Below are 6440 nucleotides of genomic sequence, written 5' to 3'. Positions count from 1 at the left end.
TGAAGATGTTCATGCGCTCTGTCTTTCCACAGAACATCTGTGACTACCCCGACCCCTGCCATGATCAGGTGAATATGAGCTCCTTTTACAGTTCATGTAGTCTCTGAGGTAGAATCAGCTCAGAATCAGAAGGTCAGTGTATCCTGTGGCAGTATGCACCACAGACACTTGGTGTCAGGTGGACTTAATTTGAAAGGAGATATTGTAAATTGTATTGTATGCCATTTTAAAGGAAACCCTCACATATGAAAGAAGTTGACTTTTTCAATGAATAAAACACAAGAATAAAAGAAGACACAATGTACAACACAAATTACAAAGAATAAACAAAATACAGAAAGACAAATGAGAGAAGTAAACTAAAAAATACACTGATCAGATGAATCAGAAGAGAAGATAGATCATAGTACTGGGCCGTATGACCAAACATTTGTACAATTTACTATCGTTTTTTTTTTTCTTTCTTTATATGGGTTTATAGTGGCTTATTCTACTGTACTGTAGGAGTACATAGAATATAAATTATAAATGGTCTTGGGGCCACTGCTGGTATTGTACCCCACCGAGCAAAAAAATATTTGTTTCTCTAAACACTACTTCCCTTGCATTTGCTTCTTTATATTGTAGTTTCTTTTTTTTCTTTTTTTAAAAGTTGCCTACACCTTATTTTATTACATTGGCTCTGCGGTGCAAGCAGTTTGGTTCCTATGTTCACCTATAGGTGAAAGGTTGGCAAAAGAAAACTGCCTCTGACAACTTCCTTTTCGAAACAATTTAAAATAGTTGTATAAACACTATAAAGCGACTTTAAATACTCAAAGTATTTCAGTATTCAAAGAGCGATTTCTCAAATGTCCTGTTGCACAAATAAGAAACAAATTGTTGTATGTCTTGGTGTTTGTCATGTTAAAGAGATGGTTATTAATTGTTGTTTTATAAAGTTAGAACATTTAGTAAGAAGGGTACACAGTTAATAGAGCTGTGTGTGTGTGTGTGTGTGTGTGTGTTGTTTCAGGTGGTGTACATCACTGTAGAGGATCTGCACAGAGTTGAGATCAACTGAATTGTGTGTATTTCTTCATTTGTCTGATCTGTTCTCGCATTGATAATGTTATGGACCAGTACTGTGGGAAGATTATTTGTAGGCAGTGTTTATTGTTAGCATGTTTCCAGATGTTTGACTTTGACCCACTGATCCTGTGATCCACTGTATGTTTCAGGGTTGAGTCAGCCCTCTTGATTAATCAGCAGTGAGCAATTTGATTGAAAAAAAAAAAGATCTCACTTGGCGCATTTCTACTGAATGTTCTACTGCAGTATCTGGTACCACTTGTTCATGTGATAAAGCTGTTACAATACAGATAATAAATAATCGTTTGAGGAACGCTTTAATGGCATTTATTCAGGCAATAACAACAAACACTGTTTTTTATAAGACCACACAGGTTAGGGTTAGGCATGACAAATTGATTCACTTTGGAGTGTGTAGTTTGTGTTGCTGTTGAACTGTATTGCATTATTCAGTGAGGTGCTTTACCCTTACTAAGAAAAAGGAAGTCTAATGGACAAAACAAGAATTGTATAAAAAGTTCCCAAAAAAATAAATATTTACAAGAAATAATCTGCTGAAAATGTATCCAATATTAAATTCAAACCAATCTCTGGTTTTACACAAACTTCCTGCAGTTATTGCGGGGTTAGTTTATCAGTTGTTCTCTGCTGTTGTGTTGTTATTATTGAATATGATGTGAAAAATCCATAAAACATGTCACTTATTTATGTCAGTTTACTCAATGATAGAAAAGGACTACCTTAAGAAACAATGTTGGCAAATAGCTAGTGTACCCAGGGGCACAGTCAAGGGGGGCATAGGGAGGGCCACGGCCACCCTGACAAAATCGCCCCAGTGAATAAATAACAAACGCAGCCAGCCAGTGGTTTTGGTGTGCCACCCCAGTAGGGGTAGTGTTAGGGTTTCCATTGTCATGTCAAGGCTGATTTTTGAAGGCACGCCACGGACACACCGTTTGACTGAATGTACAGATTTTAATAAAGTAACATCCTGAACTTCTCTGGATTGTACTGGATTGGATTGTCAATTCTGAAGTCTTCCTGATCAATTCACTAGAAGGACTTTGTTAAAATAGAAGCCCTGAAATTGCCAGAAATGCAACACAGTTTGACATTCGATTCAAAATGGCCGACTTTGACTGCACGCCACAGGCACGCCGTTTGACATACAGTCACAAATAGCGGTTCGTTTGACTGTACTGACCAATTTTGAAGTAGATCCGATAAATTACCTAAGAGGAGTTCGAGCAAATACAACGCAAAAAAGTTGCAGAAAATGACCACAAAATTCCAAATGGTCAATTTCCTGTTGGGTTTGGGTTATGGGTCCAAGAGGCTTTTTTGCTTGTCCGATCATGATACACATGCGTACCAATTTTTGTACATGTCGGTCGTACGTGTCTTGGGGTCAGAATTTCAGCTGGTCAATCTGCTGGGAGATACATACATAAAAGTGTAAAACTGACATTTAATATTCAATATTATCACATATATGTGTTCAGCGCAGGACTTCCACGGTTTTGACAACTTCCTGTTTCATGGCAAAACTTCAATTTTCTGCGCTACACCACGGGCATGCCGTTTTACACACAGTCACAAACAGCACAACTTTTAATTGTGAATGTCTTTAGATTGCAGTGTCCAAATGTGAAGTCGATCCGATCAATTCCCCCAAAATGGCCGCTAAATCCAAAATGGCCGACTTCCTTTTGGGTTTGGGATATGGCTCCAAGAGGATTTTTTGTATGTCAGGACGTGATCTACATGTGTACCACTTTTCATAGTCATAGGTGAAACGTGCCCTTGGGGCTGTTCAATAGTTTTCGCCATGACTGACATGTGGCAGATTTTCAGGACTTTACGAATATGATAAAGCCTCCAAAAAGGCAATTGAAATGTCTGAATAATAATAATTCCTACAAATACAATAGGGCTTTTGCACAGTCAGTGCCCTGCCCCTAAAAACACACACACCTGGCTTTACTTTATCATACAAAACGTTCTCTTTACTTATAACATTTGAACACCTTGAAATACAGCCTTTCACATTCATATATTTAATAAAACATACGATTGCTGCATTTACTCAAAGATGAATAAAAGAAAAGACACATCATTCACAAAAAGCCCTTGCTTTGCTCCTCCTGTTTTAACAAATAGTTATCTATTCAAAATTGAGAATATTAATTGCAAAAGCTAAAAAATATAACAAATAGTTACAAAGTCAGAAGTTGCACTGTCCACAGAGATTCCTCATCCACTTGAGTCTTAATTCATTGATTAAGGGATTCCTTATGTTCTCAAATACATGCTGTTTATTCTTTAATATGTTATCCTTTCTAATGGAAGGTTAACAACTTGAACTTGCTTTCTCTTAAACTGTACTTTTTAAGTTAGAATACAATGCTTGTTAAATTTGTATTCTGCAACAAACAGTTAGATTTGCTCATAGAAAAAACCCATTTGCTGAAAACTTGCTGCGGATTGCGAGCTGGCCATGGTGGGGCCCCACACAAAGAGCCTCGGGGCCCATGACCACCTTAATCCGCCACTGCAAGGTATGCCATGTTTACGTATTTGCTGCACCGCGGGCGCTGTAAGCCGCCACAGACGTTGGTGAATAGATGAATGACAGCACAAGCAGTGTTAGAGAGGAGTCGTGGGGTTTATTTGAAGAATGAAACGCTTTTCCACTTCAAGCGTTCCGGTTCTCGGTTGAGGCTCAGATGAATCTTCGACGTGCGCGTGCTCCTCGCGTGATTCGGAGTTGGCACCATCACGTCAAGTGTGTGTGTGGTGTGGTGTGTGTTGTGTGTGTGTTGTGTGGTTGGTTGTGGTGTGTGGTGGTGTTGTGGAGGAAAAGTTGCTCCGAGACCTGACAGTAATGGGAGACGCAGAGCTCTTCAAAGTACCAGCAGTGCTCGACACCCGTCCCGAGGGCTTCTAGGTGAACTGTTAAACTTTTCCGGAACCGCAACACGCGTCAGCAGCGGGGACCGATAATGACAGCCGGGTTGTGTAGCAGAGACACGGCCGCGGAGACAGCGAGTTGCGCAGAGCGGAGCCGAGCAGCGTGGGGGTCGAGCTGCATCAGCCTATCTTACCTGTCTGACGAGAGATACCGACCGAAAGTTTAGCCTGGCCGCTTACCTGCTCTGCTGGGCCCTGCTCAGGGGGTACAGGTGAGCCTTCTGAACTTCTCTGACATGCTTGGCTGTGAAATCGTTATCTAGAGGAGGTGAAGACAGGCCACAAAGACCTAAACTTAAAGGTTGCTCCAGACAATGTATTCAGACATATAGTATTACAAACAGTCTGCTTTGGAACAGTAGTGGTGTGTATGAATTTTTTTCTACAAAAAAGTATCATTTTGACATTAAAGTCCTAAAAACTGTCATCTATTTCTTCTGGCTCAATTAAGAATTCCAGAACTTGGAATATACAAATGTTATATTTCTAAAGTTTTCCTGCTGGACACAAGATGTCTCCTACTTCACTGTAAAGCCATTCTCAGTGGATGTGCACTGGTGGTTCAAGTTCCTACATCCACACTGTACACAGTTGCATACTGGACCAGGACTGACTTGTGATGTCACAAATCATGCTTGAAGGCCCCGCCCCTTAAAATATTTTTTTCAATATGCACAAATCGAGTATGAACCTATACCTGCTCCATAGCTGCTCTCATTGGCTGTGCAGTTTCCACATGTGTGGAGCTCAATGACAAACTGCAGGTCACAGACTGGCTGACATGTTGCTGTTAACTGTTATACTGTTATATAACTGTTATAATGTCACTGTGTTAAGACTGGTATGTTCAGTTCAGGCAAAAGGGACTGTTTATTGCCGTTACTGTGTTTTCAAGGATGTCAGTAAATCAATCGCTTCATCTACCTGTTTGAGTTAGCGTACCTGTGATAGTTAAAGGGGGGCGGTTGTAGTTCGTGCTTGTTTTTGGTAGTGTGTGTGTGTTAGCTTTCGACTGGGAGTTGATGAAGTGAGATGCTTGTGCGTGGAGCACTGTACATTGCCGGGTTTTATTATTTTGCCGTTGGCTACGGCCTGCAGTAACGTCTGTATTTTGTTCTCTAATAAAGAGTGAGTGAAACCAGCTGTCATGTCATAGCTGTTTACAGAGGGACGCTACAGTGTGTTTGACAACTTGATCTGACCTAGTATTAGACTTTATACGATACAATATTTATATGATACCGCTGCATCTGCACTTTTTACTTTTCATTATGTGTATTAAATTAAGAGTTTGTATGAATTGCATATTGCTAATCTGTGATGAACCCAAAGAGGAAAATGTGATGTTGGTGAGTCTGAGGATCTTCTCTCACGGCTGTCTGACAGATTGCGATTTATTGTAACGCATCATGATGATGTGACTTGTTGGGGTCGTAAAAAGGCAGAGGCAATTATTGTGGTTACCAAGACAGTCCTATATTGCCCAGCTCCTTTTTTCTATTTAGAAATGTTCATTGCTGTTTTATTTTTACTAAAACTTGACAATCATGCTGGAGAAAAAGCCTATAAGTTGAGTGAGAAGAACATTTGCAGATAAAATTAAAAATGTATTTGGTCTGCACTCTGCATATTGTATAAAACAGACAAACAAACAAAAATTACAAGCATTGTGAAAATTAAGGTAATGCATTAGGCCTGTTCGGTTTTCTAGCTTCGATACCATGTTGCTAGGTTAAAAAACAGAAACACAAGTTAACACAGGGTTAAAGTCATTGTGCACAGCATTATTGTGTGTTTGTGGTATGTTTTGGAAGCATGTAAAGCAAATTTACATGAACCTCTGGAGGTCATTTGCATGCTGCAGTGGTCCACCCACTACACATGGAAAGATTAGCTGCTAAAATCTCTTTCAGGTATTTGGAATAGCTGACCAGGCACAGACCAGTGTGGAGCAGCATGTTGGTGTTTCAGATGAAATGATTATTATGTTTACGCATGAGATCATTATAGCTGACTGTGGATCCTTTCAGTGGAGAAACCAGTTAAAAACAGGTGAGCCTCATCATGACAAACCACTTTTAGAGGCCAAATCAATGTGACAATATTATACAGAGATATTAGATTCTATAGTAGTGCGGTGAACTCTGCACAACACTTAGGGTAGTGCTGGGCAGTATGCCTGAAAATTTGTACCACAGTATTATTTAAGATTCCGGCATTTTAATGGTATATCATGAACCTTTTTATAGGTTATAAAAACGTTTAATACTAAACGCTTTGATAACTGTAGGGCTTTTTTGACCCCACAAAATGATACAATATACTGTTCCCTAATAGTAAACTGTCAGTCGATGGTAATGGTAAATGGACTATACCGATCAGCCATGAGCACCTGGGCA

The sequence above is a fragment of the Morone saxatilis genome, unplaced genomic scaffold (assembly GCF_004916995.1).
Source record: "Morone saxatilis isolate NCDOM2014 unplaced genomic scaffold, NCSU_SB_2.0 Contig0, whole genome shotgun sequence".
Lineage (NCBI taxonomy): Eukaryota > Metazoa > Chordata > Actinopteri > Moronidae > Morone > Morone saxatilis.
This window is presented reverse-complemented; position numbering follows the sequence as displayed.